Here is a 14,836-nt window from a genome sequence, read left to right on the forward strand (position 1 = left end):
AAGGATGCCAGCCAATTTAGACAGACTATCCAATGCATTGTAAGCAAATTAGTCTATTCTTCAGAAGAACTTCAAGAAACATTCAATTTATTTAATTACAGTATTCTGCTTTGTAAGCTAATAACAAATGGGTTTGGATACATGGTAGCACTGAAATTTTGCTTTAATTTAAGCAACAGAAATCAATTAGTTGGAATTGAAGTAGTAAATCTTTCACTTGATCCATCTTTCTACATAAAAGCCTCCGGGTTGTAATGCCTCTTTTGGTGGCTTTATCTGTTATCTTTTGGTTTCTCTGTACACTGGGATGTGCAGTTTTGTTTCAGGTTCTCTGTTGAGGCTTTACAGCAGCACAGGCAGCCACTGCACAGATTCTGCTTTGGGATTTACTCCAAACTCCTCACTTTCTGCAAAACATAGCTCAGAGTTTCACATAACAGACAGCCCTTATATTTAATTTTGATAGGGAAGATAATGAGTGATAGTGAGTCAATGCATGTAGGTAGCCACAGTAGAGGACAAATGGTTTATTTCTGGCCTATCAGTAATTAGCCATATCTTAAATAATTAGACCATAAAGCTAACATCAACTGCTGCATTAGCTTCCAGAATAGGTACCAAAAAAATGCCAAGAAATTAATCTTCCTTATAACAGAAACATATGTTTAGAGCAACAAAAGGCAAACATATCTACCCTTTTGTACATGTCATTGATAAAATTTACAGTGCTCTTGCACAACATTAAATTTAATATGACCTTTCTGAGGTCTTTTGCAAGACTTCTTCAAAGGAAGGTAACTTCCTGTGCTGTTCAGTACCTCTTTAATAGCCATGTTTTGAATTATCAGTAAAATCCAGCTAAGGCAATATGGTCTATGGCAACATCACCATGAGCTGAACAGATGATATTTTAGCCTCTTCATTTAAGTAAGTCCGTGACATTTTTTGTTACCCTTTCTAGCTTGGTAACTTCCAGAACCCCTTCAACCTCACGTGGCAATCAGAAGTCATGGATGAACACAAATCAATGCCAAAAATAAAGGAATATTTTATTGTAATTAAAGCAATTAGCAAGTATTTAGGGTTTTATGGGCTGCTTTAACAGAAGAATCCAGTAACAAGGTGGTGTCCTCTCTGATGTAATTAACGGGTTTTCAATGTACACACAGAAGTCCTGGCTTCAGAACCCAGACAGTCATTTCACATTAGAGATGTCTGTGGTTTTCCCTCCAGTCCATCTTGCACAGATCCCAAAGGCTGAGCTTTCAGACTCTCTTTGCCTCATCAGCTAATTGATTATTTCCCACTGGCAATGTAGCACTATGGAATTATTGGGGTTGGAAAAGACCTTTCAGATCAAGTCCAACCACTAACCCAGCACTGCCAAGTCCACTGCTAAACCACGTGCCCAAGTACCACATCCACAAATCTTTTCATCACCTCCAGTGATGGTGACTCAGCCTCTGCCCTGGGCAGCCTGTTCCAATGCTTGACAACCCTTTTCATGAAGGAAGTTTTCCTAATATCCCATCTAAATCTCCCCTGGCACAACTTGGGCCATTTCCTCTTGTCTTATCAATTGTTACTGGGGAGAGGAGCCTGAACTCCACCTGGCTTCAACTTCAGGCAATTGTAGAGAGCAATAAAGTCTTTCCTGAGCCTCCTTTTCTCCAGGCTAAACATCTCCAGCTAACTCAGCCACTCAAAAAACTTGTGCTTGGCCACACCACTGCTGATCCAGGCCAGGTGCCATTGGCCTTCTTGGCCACCTGGGCACACCTGGCTCCTGTTCAGCCACTCTCAACCAGCACCCCCAGGTCCTTTTCCACGGGGCCCTTTCCAGCCACTCTGTCCCAGCCTGTGGCACTGCAGGGGTGGCTGTGACCCAGGGGCAGGACCCAGCACTTGGCCTTGTTGAACCTCAGGCCCTTGGGCCCACTGATCCAGCCTGTCCACATCCCTCTGTGGAGCCTTCCTGCTGTTGAAGACAGCAACTCTTCCACCCACCTTGGCATCATTGGTAAATTGAGGGTGCAACTCATGAGACTCCACTTTCTAAAAGTAACAGAATTTTTCTTTGTATGAACTTTGGGGAGCAGCTCCTAGTTCAACTCATCCCACTAGAGAGTAATACCAAAATTCACCATGAAAAGGCAACTTGGATATCTAGCAATTTAAATTCTGTATTGCCCCAGCCTAGCAACAACAACTCTCAATAAATAAGAGGAATCCCCATTCACAGAGGGCAGAATGAAGGATATGTCATCATTAATTACTGCCATCTTCACTTTGCCTTCCCCTGCTGCAGTGAAAGCATCCTGCATCCCCAACACATTCATTGCTGAGTTGGCATGGATCCAGCTTTCTTCCCTATGGTTCTCTGCTGCAAATTAATTCCCTGACCTGCAGTGCACAGCATTTTCATTCCACTCTGTCCACAGTCTTAGATAACAGGAGTTTCTCACAATGACCTATTTGACCCATGTGAGCAAGTGGAAACACATGAAAAAACTTGTTAATATGAGAAACTACTGTTTAAGACTACAATACTAAACATTATTAGGATCCTGTTTTCAAAGAAAAATATACTTAAATATTAATCACTCCCTACATAAGATCAAATATGAAATGTAGAAAGAAAATACAATTCCTGTTAGTTGATGGAGTTGTACTGATGGCCCAACTTACAGTCAAGCATTTTATATTTTATAGCCATTTGCTAATTATTCTGTAGTGACCAGAAGTCTCCCAAAAATGAAGAAAAGCTGTTAAAAGCCAACATTTAAAAAGACACATTTAATTATTTCATTTACTGATAATGAAATATCTGCAGTTTAACTCTGCACATTTGTTTTTCACCCAACTACAACATTACACTGATCACCTAACATTACTGGGGGAAAAATGGGAAATTTAACATCTGTGAGCCAAACCCAACAGACAAAAAAACCCCAATTTTTCTGATACTTAGAGGTTACTTCGTGTATTTAGAACAACCATACTTCATTTGCAGTGAAGTATGGTGAAAACACATGAAAGGGTTGACAAGTGTGCCTGCTTGCAAAATGAATGTTAAGAGCTTTCACTCAATGGCAAACCCAAACAGGAAGCAGGTACCTGACACCAACTGTTCCAAGATGTCAGGCAGCACAGAGAAGACATCTGTTAGAGCAATGCAACTCACACAAGTCATCACTGCTACGAGTAATGAAATGACAAATGTTGCCATCAGTTATAAAACAACCAAACTGGAAATGAAACTCCAAAGGAAAACCACCCAAATTTACAAGCTCTATTATGACAGGAAAAAAGTAAAGTAGGTATCTGTATTGTCTCAGATTTAAGCTTAATCTTGACATCATCAATTTAAAATGGCTGTTCTCAGTTTTTCTTTTTTTTTCTTTTTTTTTTTTTTCTAGACTGGCACTGTCCCCACCAAAATTAAATTGGAAGACACTGTACAAAAGAAAATAATTTTCTCTGAATGAGTCCTAGCTCACTCTCACATCAAACAGCCTAATCCTGGCACAAATTTCTGACTCTCCTACCTCTGCATTAAGTTTCTTAAATACAAACCTTATGAGAACTTTGTTCTAGAGTCCACCAGCTCTGTTCCACTTTAAAAAAAGCCTCAAACACAGATCAAATTCAGATAATAATCATGATTCCCTCCTCACTGCAGATCAAAGAGGAACACCCAATGGGTTGGACAGAGGCTGCTTTTGGTTCTTACTTCTTCCCTCTGTTGTTAAAGATATCTTTATCTACAGTTTCTAAACTCTGTGAACATGAAGGTTTCTTTCAGTCAACTTCCTCCCTTGATCTCAGTAATTCCCTGCTGTCTCCTTCACTGACCTCTACTAACATAGCTAATATGTCTCCAGGGCTGCAAATTAGGCAGGCAAGAAAGACCTGGCCATTACTTCAGCTAAAAGTGCTCCTGGTTCAATCCACACTGTTTAACCTCTGTATCAATTAACAAAATAACATTAGGAATAGATTCTTGCCAACTTCTGTCCAATCATTAGGTTTCAGAACCCAGCAGGGAGTTCCTTTCACTTTTGGCTAATTTGTCTCCTTTAATGAGATCTATTTCTACCTAATTCTACAAGAAAATGTTCTTCAATGGACAGATGCAATCAAACACGAAAACATCCCACCTCTGAACTGTCTCATTGTTCACAGTGATGGTACATACTCCCAGTTTGCTCTTGTCAAGAATGTTAATGACACAATTAGTATTTCATAGATAACTCACTGCCAATCCACTACAGCACTGCCCTCTGAGTTCTTCAGCAGCTCTTCACAGGTACCCTCTCCCATCGAGGGATGCTCGTTGATGCTGACTTCCTTTGTGAAAACTGCTTCCCTTCAGCATGGATACAATTCCAATAAAGCACAGAATGAAAGAGCATACATCCTCCCCCGCTAGAGATTCCTTCTTCTCATACCACTTAAACTTATCAGATAGTAAGAGACGCCTCCAGATAAGGTTTTTTTACACCTGAAACAGAAAGCCACTTTTCATTACAGACTGGCGTCAGGGTGTTTTGCAGTGTCAGCCTTTGGCAGCCAGGCCAGCTGAGACTCTGCCCCTTATCTCACCTACCCTGCAGCCCCTGTCCCCATGTCTCACCAGCACTCAGTGCTCTTCTACTGGGGGCACCTGGGGAGGGTTTCAGTGCACACACCCAGAGTAACCCCCATCATTTCACTGCTCACGTTCACAGACAGACTCTACAAATACGTGCATACAGCTGAACAAGGGTTTCCAGTGTAAAGCTGACCACAGCTTATTTAAACTAGCCTTGGATAAGGATCTAAAACTTCAAAGCTCTCTCAAAGCTGTGCTTGAGGGGTGCCATGTATAATTGTGGGAATAAGAACAAGAATAGTGTAAATTTGGAATGGAAAACTTTTAAACTGACGCTGCCAACAAACCAGGGGATAATGCCTAAGGAACTATGTGTGATAACACAGAAATACACACTGGAACAGGGGTATTTTTATATAAAATCAAAGTTAATTTCTCTTGTTTGCCCATGCTCAACTACACAGACAAGCAATAAAGTCAAGATATTTACTGAAACTTAAATGTTTATAACATTTCTACCAAGTGCCCAAGGGCTCGCTTGAATCAAAGACTGGGCAGCCAACACACAGAGCTGCTAAAGCCATCACAGACCTCTGACCAAAACCACTCAAATTTAGAGAAATATTTCCTTCTGAAACCACTCTATGCCTTTCCATTAATACAGTTATAAAGCTCACTGGTAACCCACAGCACTGGTAAACTTAAAAGCCTTTACCTGCTAGGAAAGAAAGAACACACTTAGCATTAAAAATCAATGAAAAATCTGATTTCACTGAGTACAGAATTAATTGAGTTATGCTGAAGTTGTGCAGCTGTAGACAAAAGACAAAGAAAGGCCAATGTGAAATTTCACCACAAATACAGAGTTATATTCAACAACAGTTCAACTGAAAACCAAGGAGCACAAATCTTTGGAGACTTTCATTCTAAGAGTATTCAAGCTTCAAATCATTTCTACACTGTGTATTTTAAATGAGTGATTTAAAGTTCTCCTAAAAATTTACATCAAGATAATGCTGCTTTCCTGGTTGAGGAATCCCCTCATAATTTTCTTTTCTCAATTATAAATTATGATATTTGCATTTCAGAATAAGCCAGACAACCACAAATGTTTTAATTAGATCTATTGAGAAAACTCATCACATTCCAGCTACAGGGTTAAAATATTTTATAGTCAAATTTGCAAAATCCCTATGGAGGAATATTGTACAAATAATAAACAGGCTGGCACTGAGGCCAGAGGTTTGTACAAATGTGTCAAAATGAAAAACAATTTTTCATACCAGTTATCAGGTAAGTCAAAAGGAAACATGACTCTGAAAGCCTGCTAGAATTCATCTCTGATTATTTATGTCTGCATCAGACTCAAACAGAAAAAAAAGTGAACAAAAAACATACCAAAAAAAGACTTTTTCACAGTATCAGAACAATTCCAAAACAAAAATTATCAGAGCTTGCATCACAAAGGCAGTTTAGCCCAGAGCCTCAGTTGCACAAATCAATTGAACAAGCTTTGCAGCCTCAAGAGGATCATCATTTACCACCTCTACATGAACTGTTACACTGTTTGATTATGAGCCCTGTCCATGTGGAACAGCAACAGCTTCAGCAGCAGTTACAGACACCGCAGGGCAAGAGAGAAACCAAAGAACACAAATCTCTGCTGCTTGGTATTTGTGTAAGTAATCTTCAGGCAAAGAAACCTTGAGACCTCTAGAGAACTGAAAATGTATTCTCAGGGCAAACCTAAGAATTTATATTGTGTACATCATAAGTTAGTACCAAGAGCACTACATTTTCAGAATTAAATTGTGAGCTTTTCTCACAACTATGGAACAAGGAGCAGTAAAAACATGTAAGTATCTACCTTTATCTCTTCACCATGTGAAGAACCATGTACTTTGGGTAATGCTGATGCTGTTCACCTCAACACTACTTTGAGAAATGCTGAAAAAATAGCACTAGTCTAAAAAAAATGGAAATCCAGCAGGAGAGAGTAGGTGATATAAGCAAAAAAGATAAGCTTCCTTAACCAAGAGCACGTTTTCTGCATAATTAATTTCACACAAGTACAGATTTCCCAAAGCCTTTAAAATGGGAGGTTTTTAGGAGTGCAGGCAGTGCATAAGCATGCAGGAACAAAGCCTACTATCTGAAGCCTGCTCTCCAACAGCAAACCCATCCTTATCACAAGCTGTTTTCATATCAATAATTTCAAACTTCATCAAATAGCACTAGCTTGCTAATACATGCAACACTTTCAAAAATGAATCTTTTTTAAATTATTGTCTTAAAGTCTGCATTATCTGCATTATTTTTCACCAAGAACACTGTGCAGCAATGAGTTAACACAAATTCTTTCAAAAGCATAAGCTGGAGACAGAAGACAACCAGTGCATCTTTACTCCAAAAGGAACTTGGGGTTATGAGTGAACTATTTAAGCTTCTCATTCTCTCTGGCTAATTATAAAGTCACAATGATTGAACAAGCCACCCTAATGGCTAACAATTTATTTTCTTCCCATCACCTTAAATTCCAGCCATTCAATTAGTAGTTTATTGTTAAATTATACATTGAAAGTAATGAAAGGGCAGTCTGAAATTAATCTATTCTCTCAAACTCCAAAGTATTTTGTAATCCCTCCTTCCAGTATGTGGAGGTCTTTGTTGTGTCCAATATTGAACATACACAGATCTATATTTAGCTTTTATCTCAAGGTGCAGCATGAGGATCCAGCAGGAGGAGCTCGAAGCCCTTGGCCCAGTCCCAGAGATGTGGCATCAGCAGAGCCTGGTGGGATGAGTTCTGTGACCGGAGCGCTCTGCTGGAGGGCTCCAGGCTCTCCAGGAGCAGCGGGAGGGCAGGTGGGGCATGGCTGGCACCGTGTGCAGTGCAGGGGCTGGAATGCACAGAGCTGGCAGTGGCACAGCTGAGAACCTCTGGGTAAGGACTAAGGACAAATGAATGGACTGGGGATGCTGTCCCGGGAGGAGCAAAGTGAGGGAAGACCTCAGTGCAGTTACAACTTGCTCTAGAGGGGAAGGGAGGGACAGACACTGATCTCTGCTCTCTGTGATAGTGACAGGACCTAAGGAATGGCCTGAAGTTGTGTCAGGGGAGGTTTAGGTTGGATATCAGGTAAAGTTTCCACCCCCAAAGGGTGGCTGGCACTGAACAGGCTCCCCAGGGCAGTGGTCACAGCAGCAGCCTGGCAGAGCTCCAGGAGTGCTTGGACAATGCTCTCAGGGACGTGGTGTGACTCTTGGGGACGGTGCTGTGAGGGGCCAAGAGCTGGACTTGTTGATCCTTGTGGATCTCATCAACTCAAGATGTTCCATTCAAGGATTTTGTTAAATGAAAACTTACTTGTAACAACCTGACACGTGAGAAAACCAGATTGCACAATATTCCACAAAATATTCTTCATAATAATCCATTATTATGAAATGAATTATTTCTTATTAAAAAACAGGCTTTAACTTTCGAGTATGTTAAGGTCACAATGAAAATTAAATTCCACTGCTAAGAACTGACTTGAAAAAATTACTAACTTGCCTTCTTGTCTTTCTTATCATACTTCCCCAGCATTAAAGGAAAAAACAAATAAGTGAAAGGGATTTTTCTATATGATTAAGTGAAAAGGCTTCTAGCAGAAGAAAACAGACTTAATCCCCAAGTACAAAAACATCACAGAATAAATAATTTGCACATATGGTTAATCTTGCTAATGTGGGGCTACCATGTCCATATGGAGAAAAGAAGGAAAATTGCAGCATATTTAAGTCATGAGACTACATAAACAATTCAGACTACATAAAAAATTCAGTGGCTGATACTAGAATCTATCCTTCTTTGCACCAGTAAAAAAAAATATAATTAAAATGTAGCCAATCACACTATAGCAGAGCTGACAGCAATCCTCTGATGGCACTGCTGAGGAGTGTGGAAGAACAATAAAGCCCCTGACAGTCAGACACATCACATTACATTAATTCCTACATTACTGCATCTGTATAGTATCTTACTTCACAAATGCTGAGAAAAGTCAGCCTTAAAATGACCTGGCTCCATTGTCCTCATTTAGCCTTCAAGTGCTCTGGGAATGACACCCCTGTGTCTCAGGTCCCCTGTCAATACTCATTCAAGGTACCAACATGGCAACTGTTAGCAATATAAAAACTATGATCAAGAGCAAATAATCATACACTAAGAAATTAAAACTCATTTTATCTTTTGAAGCTGAGTGTTGGAAGACTCCAATACCTCTGAAATTAAGACCCTTCTATAGCTGGGTTCTCTTTCACAAAGAAGAAAATGTATTTTTAAATTTGAAAAAAACTTGTGACCAAAGAAGAAACTGTTCTAATTGCAGTACAGATAAAATATTCATTTTGCTCTCCTGTTAGCACCTCATGTTTTATATGGATGACTACCTCATCCACCAAAGCCAGTGGTTTTCCACAGGAGTTTGCATGCAATGATTGTGGTCATCATGAGCAGATGGTACAGCATAACCTTGCATCACAGCTCTTTAGCAGCAACCTATGGCTACCCCAGCATGCCCCATTTAACATGATATAATCACATCCCTTTTTCACTGATAAAAAATTAATAGTGTTTTGTACACAAAGATAAGTTCTCTTTTCATTATTTAGCAACTTGTCAATCCAGATTCAGTTTCACCCTTGTGCATTATTGATTACCACCTGTATTGTCATTTCATGCTACATCAACTTTTGTTTATTTTTAAATATATATAATAAGAAAACTCAAATGTCACACACTGAAGAGCCTTTCCATTTCCCCCTACAGAGAAATCAATGCATGCTCTATGACAATTCACTCAGCTCAATCATGTTTCTCTTCCACTCTGGAAATGTAACTAAGCAATTTGCAAACCCTGCAAGAGCTTCACAGTTCTGTGTGATGGTGTTGGAAGTTTTGCTTGTTTGGAGTTAGATTTTTGCTGGTCTGTTTTTTTTCATTTGTTTGGTTTTGTTTCAGTTGTTTGTGGGTTTTTTTGTTTTGTTTGGGTTTTTTGTGTTACTGTTGTTGGGGTCTTCTGGGGTTTTCTTAATTAAATACAAAACCAATACAGAAATGTGCCCACATAAATGGTGTGAGCTGATGTGAAAGACAGCTGGACTGCTATCCCCATATGAGGCTGAAACTGGTAACCACCTGCTAAAGTGAGCCATTATCAAACATGATCACTGCTTTGGTCAGACACAACAGTGTCAGACAAAGGGCTTCCCCACTTCTAAACTTGTTTTATCCATCCACCTCCCCCTTCAGAAAGCAAGTAAATTTCCTAAGCTTTTAAGATACACAAAAAAAGTATTTCAAAGATAAAGAGCATATATCTCCTTTTTGTGTTAAAGTTTGGATTCAACAAGGCCAAGTGCAAGGTCCCTCCCCATGTTAGGGAAATCTCATGAAAGGTGTCCCCACCCATAGCAGGGGGTGGAAATGGGTGATATTTAAGGTTTCTTCCAACCCCAACTATCCTATGAGGGTGATTTTAGCATGTGACAAAGCAGATTCCCCAGGTATGCTCCCAGCAGCACTGTTCCTTCACTCCTTGTTTGCCATATTCAATTTATAACACCTTTCCACACCCCACAGTAAGCCCCTTCAGCCTGGAACATATATTCCTTTAGGGTGAGGGCAAAGCTTGGTTTCCACTGACTCCTGTATCTCAACTTATTTCATAGTGATGCTTTCAATTTTTAAATTGAGCTTGAAGAAATATGGAGATAAGTGTGGTTGAAACACAGCATTTTTGATAAAATTCACCACATTTTTTATTGCTACAGAAGAGAAACTGAGACAGACAAGCGATAAAACACAACACTGAAATATGATTAGCTTTCTCTAAGGGCTCCAACTCCTCCAACATTTACTTAGGCTACAAAGGAATATGAAGTTCAGGTTCACAGGTGCCTCCTTCTCAGCACTATGTGAAGGAGTGACCAATACAGGAGGCAGTCCACTAAAGACTACATTTTAAATCCTCATGTTACAGCAAACTGCAGCTGCTAAAGCTGAATTGGAAACACTGGGCTGCCAATTCTAGTAATTCAGGAGGTGCTTTCCAAGAAGACAAATAGCAGGAAAGGAGTGAAGAACCATTGTAATGTACTGCCAGTCAGTGCAGTGCCCATCACTCCTACCAGCGAGCCAGAAGCAGCCAGCTCTCACAAATATCATAAATTCCCCATTTTACTGTGCTGTGGAACAGTGAAAAAGGACAGCACAGCCAGGAGAGTCTATGGCTTGCTTCAGGTCAGTGCCCTGATGGGGCAAATTCCTTCCTCATGCACTTCAGCAGATCAAGAGACACACTGCTGAGAGACAATCTGCAGGAATAACGCTGATAAAACCACGCTGGAGCTGACTCATGTGCTATTCTGAGACCTCACTACTGCACACGGAGAAATAATTCTCAGTGTACTGAAACAGCAAGCAAGGACTATGAGCCCAAAAACATTCTCACCAGTTATGCACAGGTTTGTTACCGGTGAAGTCCACACAAATCTCTGCTTTAGAAACAAAGGGTTTTTTTACTCTTTACTCTTAAACAAAACAAATGTTGTAATATTTAACAATAAACCCAACTCTATTTAAATAGCCAATAAATTGTTTTAAACCAGTATACCAAGGCAACTAACAAAATATTAATCAATGTGAAAACAGCAATGATCAAAGCAAATTAATTTAGAGATTATAGATTAGATTATTAGATTGATAGTGAATGCATGAGTGAATAATTCAAAAGTGTACATGAGTTACCATCACTTCTTGTAAAATTCAATACTGTGTGATGTTGTGAAAAGCATAGGAAAGGACACCTTGTTATACCACTAATATAAAAATACTGCAATGATTTGTGTTGCAGGGAAAAAACCTCAGATGAACGAGCACTGCATATTCCTGAAGACTCACTAACGCAGAGGTTTTTCTTAAGGAAAAGAGAGTTTTTCTTCTAGAACCATCGATTTAGTTCAATAAACCGAAATTTGTCATTCTGCCTACCTTTTGATTCATTTAAGAAAAACTATACAGCTATTCATCATGCATCTCAGCACACTTTAGGTATTTTTAATCTAATTTAGAGATTATAGATTAGATTATTAGATTGATAGTGAATGCATGAGTGAATAATTCAAAAGTGTACATGAGTTACCATCACTTCTTGTAAAATTCAATACTGTGTGATGTTGTGAAAAGCATAGGAAAGGACACCTTGTTATACCACTAATATAAAAATACTGCAATGATTTGTGTTGCAGGGAAAAAACCTCAGATGAACAAGCACTGCATATTCCTGAAGACTCACTAACGCAGAGGTTTTTCTTAAGGAAAAGAGAGTTTTTCTTCTAGAACCATCGATTTAGTTCAATAAACCAAAATTTGTCATTCTGCCTACCTTTTGATTCATTTAAGAAAAACTTACACAGCTTTTCATCATGCATCCTAGCACACTTTAGGTATTTTTAATCGGAACAGAAACCAGTAGAGAAGTGTTTTATTCTGCTGAATAGGTATTAATCACACAATAAATGCAAGATACTGTATTGATAGATATGTTACGATTTCACAATATTTTACCACTGACATGCAAACAGCAAAGCAAAATGAGGGATGGCATTTTTATAATAAGCTACCATAACTGGAAAACAGTGTTACATCACATTATTGTGAAAATGAAAAGCTTTGAAAACCATCATCTTACTCATCTTACCACTCTTACTCATGGATTATGCTACTCAGCATCCTGCTGTACAGTCAACCCACAGCATCTGAAAACCAAGCTGCAAGATGTTCAGAAATTTTGAAAAGTTAATTTACTGTAAAAAGTGTGATTCTTGTCAGCAGACAGTATTATGACAGAGCAGAAGACAACACTCAGAGTTGCAGTTATTTACTAAGGAAGCATCAACAGTCTTGAAGACTGCAGTTCTCTGCACATCCACAGGAACACCACAATGCACCTTACCTTCAACTTGCCTTGACTAATACTGCCAGTTTTGTTAAGATAGAAAACCTGAAGTATGTCCACTATAAAGTATTACATCCTTTATGCAGAGACCTTCTGGTTTGTCTGAGTCTGTTGACACACTACAGCGAACTTGGACATCTTTAACAAAACTATCAGAACTTCAAAGATCTAAAGCTTGGCTCTTCAGATATGGTTAAGATCCAACATAACACCCAACCTCTTTCCAAGAAGAATCTCCAAGAAGTTTGTGAGACTTGTTAGCATTTTTTTAAAAAATCACACTAATTTCAAGGCATTTCCTCTCTCTAATTGATAAAAATAAAATTCATAAACATCATCTGGTAATCATGGAAACACTATGAGTGAATGATATGAAAATAAGCAACCCAGGAACAATGAATTCCTTTAAACAACAGATGCCAAGATAGAAGGACGTGGAATTTTAGAAATCTTCGTCCCTAAAAAAATCCCACTAAAATCTGATAGAAATGCTATGCCTCTAAATTTCATGGAGATAAAAACTGGGAGTAATCCAGAAATATTAAATGTAAGTTTTCCATGGAAAAACTAGCACAAAATAGGAAAACAATCATGCAGAGACTGGGAGTCTGGCAAACTATGTTCTGGGGTCACAAAATACTTATCAAAAGCATTGCTTGAAGAGTCAGAAAGTGCACATTTTTCCAAAGAAAAGGTCTCAGAGCTGCATGCCTGTTTTTGCAGATACCAGAGGCATTGAACAGTGCAGCTGTTACCCTCCTTTTATATGCACAACGTTCTGAGCCCAGGGCTGGCTGTTGGGTCTCCATCATTCTCAAAGCCCACCACACCTTAGGCTAAAACCAATTTTTCCTCCTACTGTGTGATATTTGGTCAGCAAATACCTACATTTTGAGTCCTTACTGAAACACTGTTCCTTCTCTTGTTTGGAAATTACAGGACAAATTCTTAAAAGAAACCACAAAACTGCATTTACACAAAGTACTACAAAATAACATAAGACCTAATTAAGCAAAGCCGGTTTTGACATGATATGTGACAATGATTTGACCTATTCTACAGAACCTTTAAAACTACAAATTACAAAAAGAGCTACATAAAAAAACTTTCATCTTCTCTTTCAGTTCTAGCAACAGATTGTTTTAGTAACAGCGATCTGTTTGACAAATGAAACTATCAGACATCAGAAGATATTAAGAGTCACAAGGTAGTGAATCACTATAGAAGCCAAGCAAACTGACCAAGGAGCAGTCAGAATCTGCATTTCTTGCACTCCTACAGGTGAAACACTCAAAAAAGCTATTTTTTTATAGAACAGCTCTTCAGGTCTGCCTGTACTACAGGAAACACATCAGAAAACCTGTGTGCCTGCAAGGAATAAGTTGTCATTGCCAAGGATAAAACAACCAAGGAGCTTTGTCTTGCACGACGATAGTGTTAACCCACCCTTAATATCAGAAAACCTGCCAGTTTGGAAAGTATTTGAGTAGAAAGTCTGTGGAACATCCACTACTGGAGGTTTTGAAGAAGTCAGATAAATATTTGTGAAATGTGGTTTGGGCACAGCTGATCTGTCATACAAAAGACTGAAGTCTTCCTCTCAAGGCAACTTTCACATGTATTTTTTTTTCACTCCAAATCACAGCGTTTTTAATTGTTAATAAACTTACAGCTTCCAGCTTGGTAATCCCTTAAACTCACATTTTTCTGTAGGAACAATCCAGTAGGAAATTGCGAAGATATTCAAAGTCAACAGAAGTACAAAAATTGTTTCTGACAGAAAAACACATTCACTGTCTACTCATTCTCTGTAAGCACTCTTCAAAAAGCTGCACTTCTAAAATTTAGTTTTCTTGCAAGCAAACACAGAGCACTTGACTGTTTTTCTTTTCAACAGACTCAGCTAACCTAATGTGAACACTTCCTACAATGATCAGAGCACTTTTCTTGAAACTCATCATAACATGATTAGTGATGAAATTTTTCCACATAATGAAGTTTAGTACATTTTGTTACGAGTAACAGGAAGAAATTTTAGCAAGGGTCAATCAAAATTCATTCTTTACACTTAACTGCATTGGTGGAGATGTAAATGTACTTTTATTACTATGGTCCTTTCACTTAAAATTGTCCTGAGGTGACAGCAAACATTTACTTTTCATACAGAAATCCTCATACCACCTGAGCATCATGTATTTTAGACTTGAACCTACTCCAGTTCAAACTGTACTTCTTGGGT

The 14,836-nt window shown here is 38.9% G+C and overlaps 1 protein-coding gene across 7 annotated transcripts in view; it reads right to left on the reverse strand.

The window, feature by feature from the left end:
• Positions 1 to 14,836, reverse strand: part of ZFYVE28 (zinc finger FYVE-type containing 28) — a 145,570-nt gene that overhangs the window by 64,800 nt on the left and 65,934 nt on the right. The gene's annotated exons all lie outside the window — the stretch shown is intronic.

Source organism: Pyrgilauda ruficollis, unplaced genomic scaffold, assembly GCF_017590135.1.
Source record: "Pyrgilauda ruficollis isolate IOZ18807 unplaced genomic scaffold, ASM1759013v1 scaffold1, whole genome shotgun sequence".
Taxonomy (NCBI): domain Eukaryota; kingdom Metazoa; phylum Chordata; class Aves; order Passeriformes; family Passeridae; genus Pyrgilauda; species Pyrgilauda ruficollis.